Consider the following 13,367-nt stretch of genomic DNA (forward strand, 5'->3'; position numbering starts at 1 on the left):
GCAGGTGAACCATGTCTGGGGTGGCGAAGTAACAACTGTTAAGCAGGCGAACCATGTCTGGGGTGGCAGAGCATCAACTGTTAAGCAGGTGAACCATGTCTGGGGTGGCAGAGCATCAACTGATAAGCAGGTGAACCATGTCTGGGATGGCAGAGCATCAACTGTTAAGCAGGTGAACCATGTCTGGGATGGCAGAGCATCAACTGTTAAGCAGGCGAACCATGGCTGGGATGGTGGAGCATCAACTGTTAAGCAGGCGAACGATGGCTGGGGTGGCATAGCATCAACTGTTAAGCAGGTGAACCATGTCTGGGGTGGCAGAGCATCAACTGTTAAGCAGGTGAACCATGTCTGGGGTGGCATAGCATCAACTGTTAAGCAGGTGAACCATGTCTGGGGTGGCAGAGCATCAACTGTTAAGCAGGCGAACCATGTCTGGGGTGGCAGAGCAACAACTGTTAAGCAGGTGAACCATGTCTGGGGTGGCAGAGCATCAACTGTTAAGCAGGTGAACCATGGCTGGGATGGTGGAGCATCAACCGTTAAGCAGGCGAACCATGTCTGGGATGGCAGAGCAACAACTGTTAAGCAGGCGAACCATGTCTGGGATGGTGGAGCATCAACTGTTAAGCAGGCGAACCATGGCTGGGGTGGCAGAGCATCAACTGTTAAGCAGGTGAACCATGTCTGGGGTGGCAGAGCATCAACTGTTAAGCAGGTGAACCATGGCTGGGATGGTGGAGCATCAACCGTTAAGCAGGCGAACCATGTCTGGGATGGCAGAGCAACAACTGTTAAGCAGGTGAACCATGGCTGGGATGGTGGAGCATCAACTGTTAAGCAGGCGAACCATGGCTAGGATGGTGGAGCATCAACTGTTAAGCAGGCGAACCATGTCTGGGGTGGCAGAGCATCAACTGTTAAGCAGGTGAACCATGTCTGGGATGGCAGAGCATCAACTGTTAAGCAGGTGAACCATGTCTGGGATGGCAGAGCATCAACTGTTAAGCAGGTGAACCATGTCTGGGGTGGCAGAGCATCAACTGTTAAGCAGCCGAACCATGTCTGGGATGGCAGAGCAACAACTGTTAAGCAGGCGAACCATGTCTGGGGTGGCAGAGCATCAACTGTTAAGCAGGCGAACCATGGCTGGGGTGGCAGAGCATCAACTGTTAAGCAGGTGAACCATGTCTGGGGTGGCAGAGCATCAACTGTTAAGCAGGCGAACCATGGCTGGGATGGTGGAGCATCAACTGTTAAGCAGGTGAACCATGGCTGGGATGGTGGAGCATCAACTGTTAAGCAGGCGAACCATGGCTGGGGTGGCAGAGCATCAACTGTTAAGCAGGTGAACCATGTCTGGGGTGGCAGAGCATCAACTGTTAAGCAGCCGAACCATGTCTGGGATGGCAGAGGAACAACTGTTAAGCAGGTGAACCATGGCTGGGATGGCAGAGCATCAACTGTTAAGCAGGTGAACCATGTCTGGGGTGGCAGAGCATCAACTGTTAAGCAGCCGAACCATGTCTGGGATGGCAGAGCAACAACTGTTAAGCAGGCGAACCATGTCTGGGGTGGCAGAGCATCAACTGTTAAGCAGGCGAACCATGTCTGGGATGGCAGAGCAACAACTGTTAAGCAGGCGAACCATGTCTGGGATGGCAGAGCAACAACTGTTAAGCAGGCGAACCATGTCTGGGGTGGCAGAGCATCAACTGTTAAGCAGGCGAACCATGGCTGGGGTGGCAGAGCATCAACTGTTAAGCAGGTGAACCATGTCTGGGATGGCAGAGCATCAACTGTTAAGCAGGCGAACCATGTCTGGGGTGGCAGAGCATCAACTGTTAAGCAGGCGAACCATGTCTGGGGTGGCAGAGCATCAACTGTTAAGCAGGCGAACCATGGCTGGGATGGCAGAGCATCAACTGTTAAGCAGGTGAACCATGTCTGGGGTGGTGGAGCATCAACTGTTAAGCAGGCGAACCACGGCTGGGATGGCAGAGGAACAGAAATCAGTCCTGCAGTGGATATTTCTGCCATGTGTCAAACACAGTCTTGGTCAAAATCTGTAGATTTTTAGTAGAATCTGTGGACTGGGCTGATAGAATCTGTGGACTGGGCTGATGTTACAGCATAGTAACCACTCCCCCTACAACACCACTGAGGTTCATTGCAGCCTTTCACTTTGATGATTACAACCCTTCAGAAGTCTTTGTTTGTTCCGATGGTTTTTGCCATTCTAAAGGACATTAATTTTCCAAATCAAACATTTTATACCCCTTTTTAACAAATTGTGTTGGTTAATTTGAAGGGAAAAAAACCAACGACTCTGGAATCAATCTCCCTGGTTGGGCAGAGAGGAGGGGCAACCTGTTCTCAGAGCTTTTCATATTATACTGTATGTAAATCCGGAAACCTCCATTTAGTATGTTATGTTACATTTTGTATGGTACTGTATGTATTCATTTGTTGACATCCATCACCCATTTTGTATGATACGTTACGAATTACAATTAGTATTATACGTTACGATTTGCAAAATGTACAATATGTTACGATTTCTAGCTAGATGGCTCGGTGGCTAATGTTAGCTAGCTCGCTAGCGTTAGCTAGGCTAGGGGCGAGGGGTTAAGGTTAGGTGAAGGTTTAGCTAAAAGAGTTAAGGTTATGAATAGGGGAAGGATTAGCTAACATGCTAAGTAGCTGCAAAATAACAAAAAAGTAGGAAGTTGTTGAAAAGTTGAAAATTAGAAAAATGTTGCTAGACGTTATACACCTTCCCGTCAACCCCTACCGACTACCCTCCTTTCGTTTTTGACCTAAGTAACCATGTCTTATGTACAAAACGTAACATATCATACTACATGGAGTGTCCCCAATTTACATAGAGAACAATAAGACAAGCTCTAAGACCAGGTTGGGAGGGGAGGTACAGTGAGGGAAAAAAGTATTTGATCCCCTGCTGATTTTGTACGTTTGCCCACTGACAAAGAAATTATCAGTCTATAATTTTAATGGTAGGTTTATTTGAACAGTGAGAGACAGAATAACAACAAAAATTACCAGAAAAATGCATGTCAAAAATGTTATAAATTGATTTGCATTTTAATGAGGGAAATAAGTATTTGACCCCTTCTCAATCAAAAAGATTTCTGGCTCCCAGGTGTCTTTCATACAGGTAACGGACGGAGATTAGGAGCACACTCTTAAAGGGAGTGCTCCTAATCTCAGTTTCTTACCTGTATAAAAGATACCTGTCCACAGAAGCAATCAATCAATCAGATTCCAAACTCTCCACCATGGCCAAGACCAAAGAGCTCTCCAAGGATGTCAGGGACAAGATTGTAGACCTACACAAGGCTGGAATGGGCTACAAGACCATCGCCAAGCAGCTTGGTGAGAAGGTGACAACAGTTTCTGTGATTATTCGCAAATGGAAGAAACACAAAAGAACTGTCAATCTCCCTCAGCCTAGGGCTCCATGCAAGATCTCACCTCGTGGAGTTGCAATGATCATGAGAACGGTGAGGAATCAGCCCAGAACTACACAGGAGGATCTTGTCAATGATCTCAAGGCAGCTGGGACCATAGTCATCAAGAAAACAATTGGTAACACACTATGCCGTGAAGGACTGAAATCCTGCAGCGCCCGCAAGGTCCCCCTGCTCAAGAAAGCACATATACATGCCCGTCTGAAGTTTGCCAATGAACATCTGAATGATTCAGAGGACAACTGGGTGAACGTGTTGTGGTCAGATGAGACCAAAATGGAGTTCTTTGGCATCAACCCAACTTGCCGTGTTTGGAGGAGGAGGAATGCTGCCTATGACCCCAAGAAACCATCCCCACCGTCAAACATGGAGGTGGAAACATTATGCTTTGGGGGTGTTTTTCTGCTAAAGGGACAGGACAACTTCACCGCATCAAAGGGACGATGGACGGGGCCATGTACCGTCAAATCTTGGGTGAAAACCTCCTTCCCTCAGCCAGGGTATTGAAAATGGGTCGTGGATGGGTATTCCAGCATGACAATGACCCAAAACACACGGCCAAGGCAACAAAGGAGTGGCTCAAGAAGAAGCACATTAAGGTCCTGGAGTGGCCTAGCCAGTCTCCAGACCTTAATCCCATAGAAAATCTGTGGAGGGAGCTGAAGGTTCGAGTTGCCAAACGTCAGCCTCGAAACCTTAATGACTTGAAGAAGATCTGCAAAGAGGAGTGGGACAAAATCCCTCCTGAGATGTGTGCAAACCTGGTGGCCAACTACAAGAAACGTCTGACCTCTGTGATTGCCAACAAGGGTTTTGCCACCAAGTACTAAGTCATGTTTTGCAGAGGGGTCAAATACTTATTTCCCTCATTAAAATGCAAATCAATTCATAACATTTTTGACATGCGTTTTTCTGGATTTTTTTGTTGATATTCTGTCTCTCACTGTTCAAATAAACCTACCATTAAAATTATAGACTGATCATTTCTTTGTCAGTGGGCAAACGTACAAAATCAGCAGGGGATCAAATACTTTTTTCCCTCACTGTAAGTAACCCTGTGCCAAACTTACAGTATGAGTTACAGTATGTTATTTTTCTGTTGTGTGGGTTGAAGCACTGTTTGTGAAATACACTTAATAATAAATTAATATTACCTCGGGGGAGGAGTCAATAGTCCCTCAGGGGAGGAGTCAATAGTCCCACAGGGGAGGAGTCAACAGTCCCGCAGGGGAGGAGTCAATAGTCCCCCAGGGGAGGAGTCACTAGTCCCTCAGGGGAGGAGTCACTAGTCCCTCAGGGGAGGAGTCAATAGTCCCTCAGGGGAGGAGTCAACAGTCCCTCAGGGGAGGAGTCAATAGTCCCTCAGGGGAGGAGTCAATAGACCCACAGGGGAGGAGTCAACAGTCCCTCAGGGGATGAGTCAATAGTTCCTCAGGGGAGGAGTCACTAGTCCCCCAGGGGAGGAGTCAATAGACCCTCGGGGGAGGAGTCAATAGTCCCACAGGGGAGGAGTCAACAGTCCCTCAGGGGAGGAGTCAATTGTCCCTCAGGGGAGGAGCAATGTTCCAGACAATATTTTGGGATTTTGATTGAAATTCTTCTTTAACAAAACAACTCTGTCTCATATATACTGTCACAATATAAACTCTGATGGTGACGTTTTGCAGTGTAGTGGTTGGTCTGTAACTCTGATCAGATCTGAACAGCATAAAGAGAGGACTTAGTGTATTTTGATACATTTGAATACACATATACAGTGGGGAGAACAAGTATTTGATACACTGCCGATTTTCAGGGTTTTCCTACTTACAAAGCATGTAGAGGTCTGTACTTTTTATCATAGGTACACTTCAACTGTGAAAGACGAAATCTAAAACAAAAATCCAGAAAATCATTTTGTATGATTTTTAAGTAATTAATTTGCATTTTATTGCATGACATAAGTATTTGATCACCTACCAACCAGTAAGAATTCCGGCTCTCACAGACCTGTTAGTTTTTCTTTAAGAAGCCCTCCTGTTCTCCACTCATTACCTGTATTAACTGCACCTGTTTGAACTCATTACTTGTATAAAAGACACCTGTCCACACACTCAATCAAACAGACTCCAACCTCTCCACAATGGCCAAGACCAGAGAGCTGTGTAAGGACATCAGGGCTAAAATTGTAGACCTGCACAAGGCTGGGATGGGCTACAGGACAATAGGCAAGCAGCTTGGTGAGAAGGCAACAACTGTTGGCGCAATTATTAGAAAATGGAAGAAGTTCAAGATGACGGTCAATCACCCTCGGTCTGGGGCTCCATGCAAGATCTCACCTCGTGGGGCATCAATGATCATGAGAAAGGTGAGGGATCAGCCCATAACTACACGGCCAGACCTGGTCAATGACCTGAAGAGAGCTGGGACCACAGTCTCAAAGAAAACCATTAGTAACACACTACGCCGTCATGGATTAAAATCCTGCAGCGCACGCAAGGTCCCCCTGCTCAAGCCAGCGCATGTCCAGGCCCGTCTGAAGTTTTCCAATGACCATCTGGATGATCCAGAGGAGGAATGGGAGAAGGTCATGTGGTCTGATGAGACAAAAATAGAGCTTTTTGGTCTAACTCCACTCGCCGTGTTTGGAGGAAGAAGAAGTAGGAGTACAACCCCAAGAACACCATCCCAACCGTGAAGCATGGAGGTGGAAACATCATTCTTTGGGGATGCTTTTCTGCAAAGGGGACAGGACGACTGCACCGTATTGAGGGGAGGATAGATGGGGCCATGTATCGCGAGATCTTGGCCAACAACCTCCTTCCCTCAGTAAGAGCATTGAAGATGGGTCGTGGCTGGGTCTTCCAGCATGACAACGACCCGAAACACACAGCCAGGGCAACTAAGGAGTGGCTCCGTAAGAAGCATCTCAAGGTCCTGGAGTGGCCTAGCCAGTCTCCAGACCTGAACCCAATAGAAAATCTTTGGAGGGAGCTGAAAGTCCGTATTGCCCAGCGACAGCCCCGAAACCTGAAAGATCTGGAGAAGGTCTGTATGGAGGAGTGGCCCTGCTGCAGTGTGTGCAAACCTGGTCAAGAACTACAGGAAACATATGATCTCTGTAATTGCAAACAAAGGTTTCTGTACCAAATATTAAGTTCTGCTTTTCTGATGTATCAAATACTTATGTCATGCAATAAAATGCAAATTAATTACTTAAAAATCATACAATGTGATTTTCTGGATTTTTGTTTTAGATTCCGTCTCTCACAGTTGAAGTGTACCTATGATAAAAATTACAGACCTCTACATGCTTTGTAAGTAGGAAAACCTGCAAAATCGGCAGTGTATCAAATACTTGTTCTCCCCACTGTAGGCCTACATACACACAACTAAGGACACCAAGACTCTTACCTGTCCCCTTCCCTTCCACTACCAAGAGTCTTACCTGTCCCCCCTCCACCACCTGTCCACCTGTCCCCCCTCCATACCTGTCCACCTGTCCCCCCCCACCAACTGTCCCCCCTCCACCACCTATCCACCTGCCCCCCTCCACCACCTGTCTCCCCTTTTCCACCACAAAGACTCTTACCTGTCCCCCTTCCCTTCCACCACAAAGACTCTTACCTGTCCCCCTTTCCTTCCACCACAAAGACTCTTACCTGTCCCCCTCCCTTCGACCACCAAGACTCTTACTTGCCCCCCCTCCACTACCTGTCCACCTGTCCCCTCTCCACCACCAAGACTCCCTCTTGCCCCCCCTGTCCCCCTTCCCTCCACCACCAAGACTCTTACTTGCCCCCCCCTGTCCCCCCTCCACTACCTGTCCACCTGTCCCCCCTCCACCACCCGTCCCCCACCTGGTGTCTCAGATGTGTGTTGTTGTAGGCTTATGCTATGTGCTGTATTTTGGGTGTGGGGCTTATTTCTGGAGTTTTTAGACATGACTCAGTATCTGGTCTCCCTCAAGTGGTCAAAGTCAGTAACTACAGTGTGTGTGGCTCTGTGGGATGCTGCTAACCCTCCAGACCAGGGACTGGCAACTGGCGTCCCCTTTTTTTGGCCCACGGATTAATTTCAGTTGGGGTCTCAACTTACTGTTGAGAGTTAGAATAGTAGAATATACCAGGTGCAATATCGAAACTTGGATGTGAATCAGCTGTTTTTTCTCTTGTGATGTCAGTCACTGACAGTCACTCAATTAGCCCATGTCAGCTAACATGTTTTATTATTGTTAAGTTAGTCTAGCCAGCTGTCTAAACTTACTAGTAATCATGGTAGAATTAGCGACCGGGGGGCCCCCATTGATCCCATTGACCAAGTCACTCTCACTCAGATATCCTATAAAAACTGCAAACATTTCTCTCCACTCCATGGCAACGTGCAGAATTGCAGGAAATGAACTCAAACTTAACATGTCAATTAGGACCTCCAACAGGCCGGCTCTGTCTAAACTTGTGTCGGTATGGATCGGTCTAAGGCCGGCTCTGTCTAAACTTGTGTCGGTATGGATCGGTCTAAGCCCGGCTCTGTCTAAACTTGTGTCGGTATGGATCGGTCTAAGCCCGGCTCTGTCTAAACTTGTGTCGGTATGGATCGGTATGGATGTGGGTACGCAGACCCGACAGCCAATCATGATGACTTCAGGTTTTTTGTGGCCACCACCCCATCAAAGTTACCCATCACCGCTCCAGACTCAACAATCAGTGCCTGTATTCGTAATGGCTGCCTTTACACAGGCAGCCCAATTCTGATCTTTTGCCCCATTATTGGCAAAAGATCTGATCTGATTGGTCAAAACACCAGTTAGTGGCAAAAGATCAAAATTGTGTGTTTCAGAGTATGATTTCAGTTTTGCCTTTCAGATGATAATGCATGAGATTACATGGACGGGGGGGGGGGGGGGGGCCTTATCCTAGATATGTACTCCTACTCTGAAACACTTGAATGAACACAGGCCGTGGGGTTTGTGTTCAGCTTGCCCAGTGAAAAATGTCATTTTTGTAATTCATAGTTGGAGCTATGGATACAGGGACCTACTGTTCACGAGATGATAATGTATAGCTTCAAAATATGACCTACTTTCAGCAGTAGAGTTATATAACCTTCTGTTTTGGGTTGTGATATGTACCAAGATTATAAGGCTCAATTCATTAAATATCAATGGGCATGTCTATCTTTAAAGGGACATTTCATACCACTAACTACGTGTGTGAAAACAGCGTGATTCTACGTTCTACGGTTAAAACGTTAAGAAAAAGCTCCCAACAAAAGTCCTACCTGAAAAAGTAGAGGATTATGTTTTTAAAAAGTGCTTTTCAAAACCTGCAACGACTTTCTAGCCAGAGGGCATTTTCCTGCTGTATCTGTAGTAGTGACTGTATACTGTATCCCCTCTATCTGTAGTAGTGACTGTATACTGTATCCCCTCTATCTGTAGTAGTGACTGTATACTGTATCCCCTCTATCTGTAGTAGTGACTGTATACTGTATCCCCTCTATCTGTAGTAGTGACTGTATACTGTATCCCCTCTATCTGTAGTAGTGACTGTATACTGTATCCCCTCTATCTGTACTAGTGACTGTATACTGTATCCCCTCTATCTGTAATAGTGACTGTATACTGTATCCCCTCTATCTGTAGTAGTGACTGTATACTGTATCCCCTCTATCTGTAGTAGTGACTGTATACTGTATCCCCTCTATCTGTAGTAGTGACTGTATACTGTATCCCCTCTATCTGTAGTAGTGACTGTATACTGTATCCCCTCTATCTGTAGTAGTGACTGTATACTGTATCCCCTCTATCTGTAGTAGTGACTGTATACTGTATCCCCTCTATCTGTAGTAGTGACTGTATACTGTATCCCCTCTATCTGTAGTAGTGACTGTATACTGTATCCCCTCTATCTGTACTAGTGACTGTATACTGTATCCCCTCTATCTGTAATAGTGACTGTATACTGTATCCCCTCTATCTGTAGTAGTGACTGTATACTGTATCCCCTCTATCTGTAGTAATGACTGTATACTGTATCCCCTCTATCTGTAGTAGTGACTGTATACTGTATACCCTCTATCTGTAGTAGTGACTGTATACTGTTTCCTCTATCAGTAGTAGTGACTGTATACTGTATCCCCTCTATCTGTAGTAGTGACTGTATACTGTATCCCCTCTGTAGTAGTGACTGTATACTGTATCCCCTCTATCTGTAGTAGTGACACTATACTGTATCCCCTCTATCTGTAGTAGTGACTGTATACTGTATCCCCTCTGTCTGTAGTAGTGACTGTATACTGTATCCCCACTATCCATAGCAGTGACACTATACTGTATCCCCTCTATCTGTAGTAGTGACTGTATACTGTATCCCCTCTATCTGTAGTAGTGACACTATACTGTATCCCCTCTGTCTGTAGTAGTGACTGTATACTGTATCCCCTCTATCTGTAGTAGTGACTGTATACTGTATCCCCTCTATCCATAGCAGTGACACTATACTGTACCCCCTCTGTCTGTAATAGTGACACTATACTGTATCCCCTCTGTCTGTAGCAGTGACTGTATACTGTATCCCCTCTGTCTGTAGTAGTGACTGTATACTGTATCCCCTCTATCTGTAGTAGTGACTGTATACTGTATCCCCTCTATCTGTAAGAGTGACTGCATATTGTATCCCCTCTATCTGTAGTAGTGACTGTATACTGTATCCCATCTATCTGTAGTAATGACTGTATACTGTATCCTCTATCTGTAGTAGTGACTGTATACTGTTTCCTCTATCTGTACTAGTGACTGTATACTGTATCTTCTATCTGTAGTAGTGACTGTATACTGTATCCCCTCTATCTGTAGTAGTGACTGTATACTGTATCCCCTCTATCTGTAATAGTGACTGCATACTGTATCCCCTCTATCTGTAGTAGTGACTGTATACTGTATCCTCTATCTGTAGTAGTGACTGTATACTGTATCCCATCTATCTGTAGTAATGACTGTATACTGTATCCTCTATCTGTAGTAGTGACTGTATACTGTATCCCATCTATCTGTAGTAATGACTGTATACTGTATCCTCTATCTGTAATAGTGACTGCATACTGTATCCCCTCTATCTGTAGTAGTGACTGTATACTGTATCCTCTATCTGTAGTAGTGACTGTATACTGTATCCCATCTATCTGTAGTAATGACTGTATACTGTATCCTCTATCTGTAGTAGTGACTGTATACTGTATCCCCTCTATCTGTAGTAGTGACTGTATACTGTATCCCATCTATCTTTAGTAATGACTGTATACTGTATCCCCTCTATCTGTAGTAGTGACTGTATACTGTATCCCCTCTATCTGTAATAGTGACTGTATACTGTATCCCCTCTATCTGTAGTAGTGACTGTATACTGTATCCCCTCTATCTGTAGTAGTGACTGTATACTGTATCCCCTCTATCTGTAATAGTGACTGTATATTGTATCCCCTCTATCTGTAGTGGTGACTGTATACTGTATCCCCTCTATCTGTAGTAGTGACTGTATACTGTATCCCCTCTATCTGTAGTAGTGACTGTATACTGTTTCCTCTATCTGTAGTAGTGACTGTATCCCCTCTATCTGTAGTAGTGACTGTATACTGTATCCTCTATCTGTACTAGTGACTGTATCCCCTCTATCTGTAGTAGTGACTGTATACTGTATCCCCTCTATCTGTAGTGGTGACTGTATACTGTATCCCCTCTATCTGTAGTAGTGACTGTATACTGTATCCCCTCTATCTGTAGTAGTGACTGTATACTGTTTCCTCTATCTGTAGTAGTGACTGTATCCCCTCTATCTGTAGTAGTGACTGTATACTGTTTCCTCTATCTGTAGTAGTGACTGTATCCCCTCTATCTGTAGTAGTGACTGTATACTGTATCCCCTCTATCTGTAGTAGTGACTGTATCCCCTCTATCTGTACTAGTGACTGTATACTGTATCCCATCTATCTGTAGTAATGACTGTATACTGTATCCCCTCTATCTGTAGTAGTGACTGTATACTGTATCCCCTCTATCTGTAGTAGTGACTGTATACTGTATCCAATCTATCTATAATAGTGACTGTATACTGTATCCCCTCTATCTGTAGTAGTGACTGTATACTGTATCCCCTCTATCTGTAGTAGTGACTGTATACTGTATCCCCTCTATCTGTAGTAGTGACTGTATACTGTATCCAATCTATCTATAATAGTGACTGTATACTGTATCCCCTCTCTGTAATAGTGACTGTATACTGTATCCCCTCTATCTGTAGTAGTGACTGTATACTGTATCCCCTCTATCTGTAGTAGTGACTGTATACTGTATCCCCTCTATCTGTAGTAGTGACTGTATACTGTATCCAATCTATCTATAATAGTGACTGTATACTGTATCCCCTCTATCTGTAGTAGTGACTGTATACTGTATCCCCTCTATCTGTAGTAATGACTGTATACTGTATCCCCTCTATCTGTAATAGTGACTGTATACTGTATCCCCTCTATCTGTAATAGTGACTGTATACTGTATCCCCTCTATCTGTACTAGTGACTGTATACTGTATCCCCTCTATCTGTAATAGTGACTGTATACTGTATCCCTTCTATCTGTAGTAGTGACTGTATACTGTATCCCCTCTATCTGTAGTAGTGACTGTATACTGTATCCCCTCTATCTGTAGTAGTGACTGTATACTGTATCCCCTCTACCTGTAGTAGTGACTGTATACTGTATCCTCTATCTGTAGTAGTGACTGTATACTGTATCCCCTCTATCTGTAGTAGTGACTGTATACTGTATCCCCTCTATCTGTAGTAGTGACTGTATACTGTATCCCCTCTATCTGTACTAGTGACTGTATACTGTATCCCATCTATCTGTAATAGTGACTGTATACTGTATCCCCTCTATCTGTAGTAGTGACTGTATACTGTATCCCCTCTATCTGTAATAGTGACTGTATACTGTATCCCATCTATCTGTAGTAGTGACTGTATACTGTATCCCCTCTATCTGTAGTAGTGACTGTATACTGTATCCCCTCTATCTGTAGTAGTGACTGTATACTGTATCCCATCTATCTGTAATAGTGACTGTATACTGTATCCCCTCTATCTGTAGTAGTGACTGTATACTGTATCCCCTCTATCTGTACTAGTGACTGTATACTGTATCCCATCTATCTGTAATAGTGACTGTATACTGTATCCCCTCTATCTGTAGTAGTGACTGTATACTGTATCCCCTCTATCTGTACTAGTGACTGTATACTGTATCCCATCTATCTGTAATAGTGACTGTATACTGTATCCCCTCTATCTGTAGCAGTGACTGTATACTGTATCCCATCTATCTGTAGTAATGACTGTATACTGTATCCCCTCTATCTGTAGTAGTGACTGTATACTGTATCCCCTCTATCTGTAGTAGTGACTGTATACTGTATCCCATCTATCTGTAGTAGTGACTGTATACTGTATCCCCTCTATCTGTAGTAGTGACTGTATACTGTATCCCATCTATCTGTAGTAGTGACTGTATACTGTATCCCATCTATCTGTAGTAGTGACTGTATACTGTATCCCATCTATCTGTAGTAGTGACTGTATACTGTATCCCATCTATCTGTAGTAGTGACTGTATACTGTATCCCATCTATCTGTAGTAGTGACTGTATACTGTATCCCCTCTATCTGTAGTAGTGACTGTATACTGTATCCCATCTATCTGTAATAGTGACTGTATACTGTATCCCCTCTATCTGTAGTAGTGACACTATACTGTATCCCCTCTATCTGTAGTAGTGACTGTATACTGTATCCCATCTATCTGTAATAGTGACTGTATACTGTATCCCCTCTATCTGTAGTAGT

Source organism: Salvelinus alpinus, chromosome 11 (genome assembly GCF_045679555.1).
Source record: "Salvelinus alpinus chromosome 11, SLU_Salpinus.1, whole genome shotgun sequence".
Classification (NCBI taxonomy): domain Eukaryota; kingdom Metazoa; phylum Chordata; class Actinopteri; order Salmoniformes; family Salmonidae; genus Salvelinus; species Salvelinus alpinus.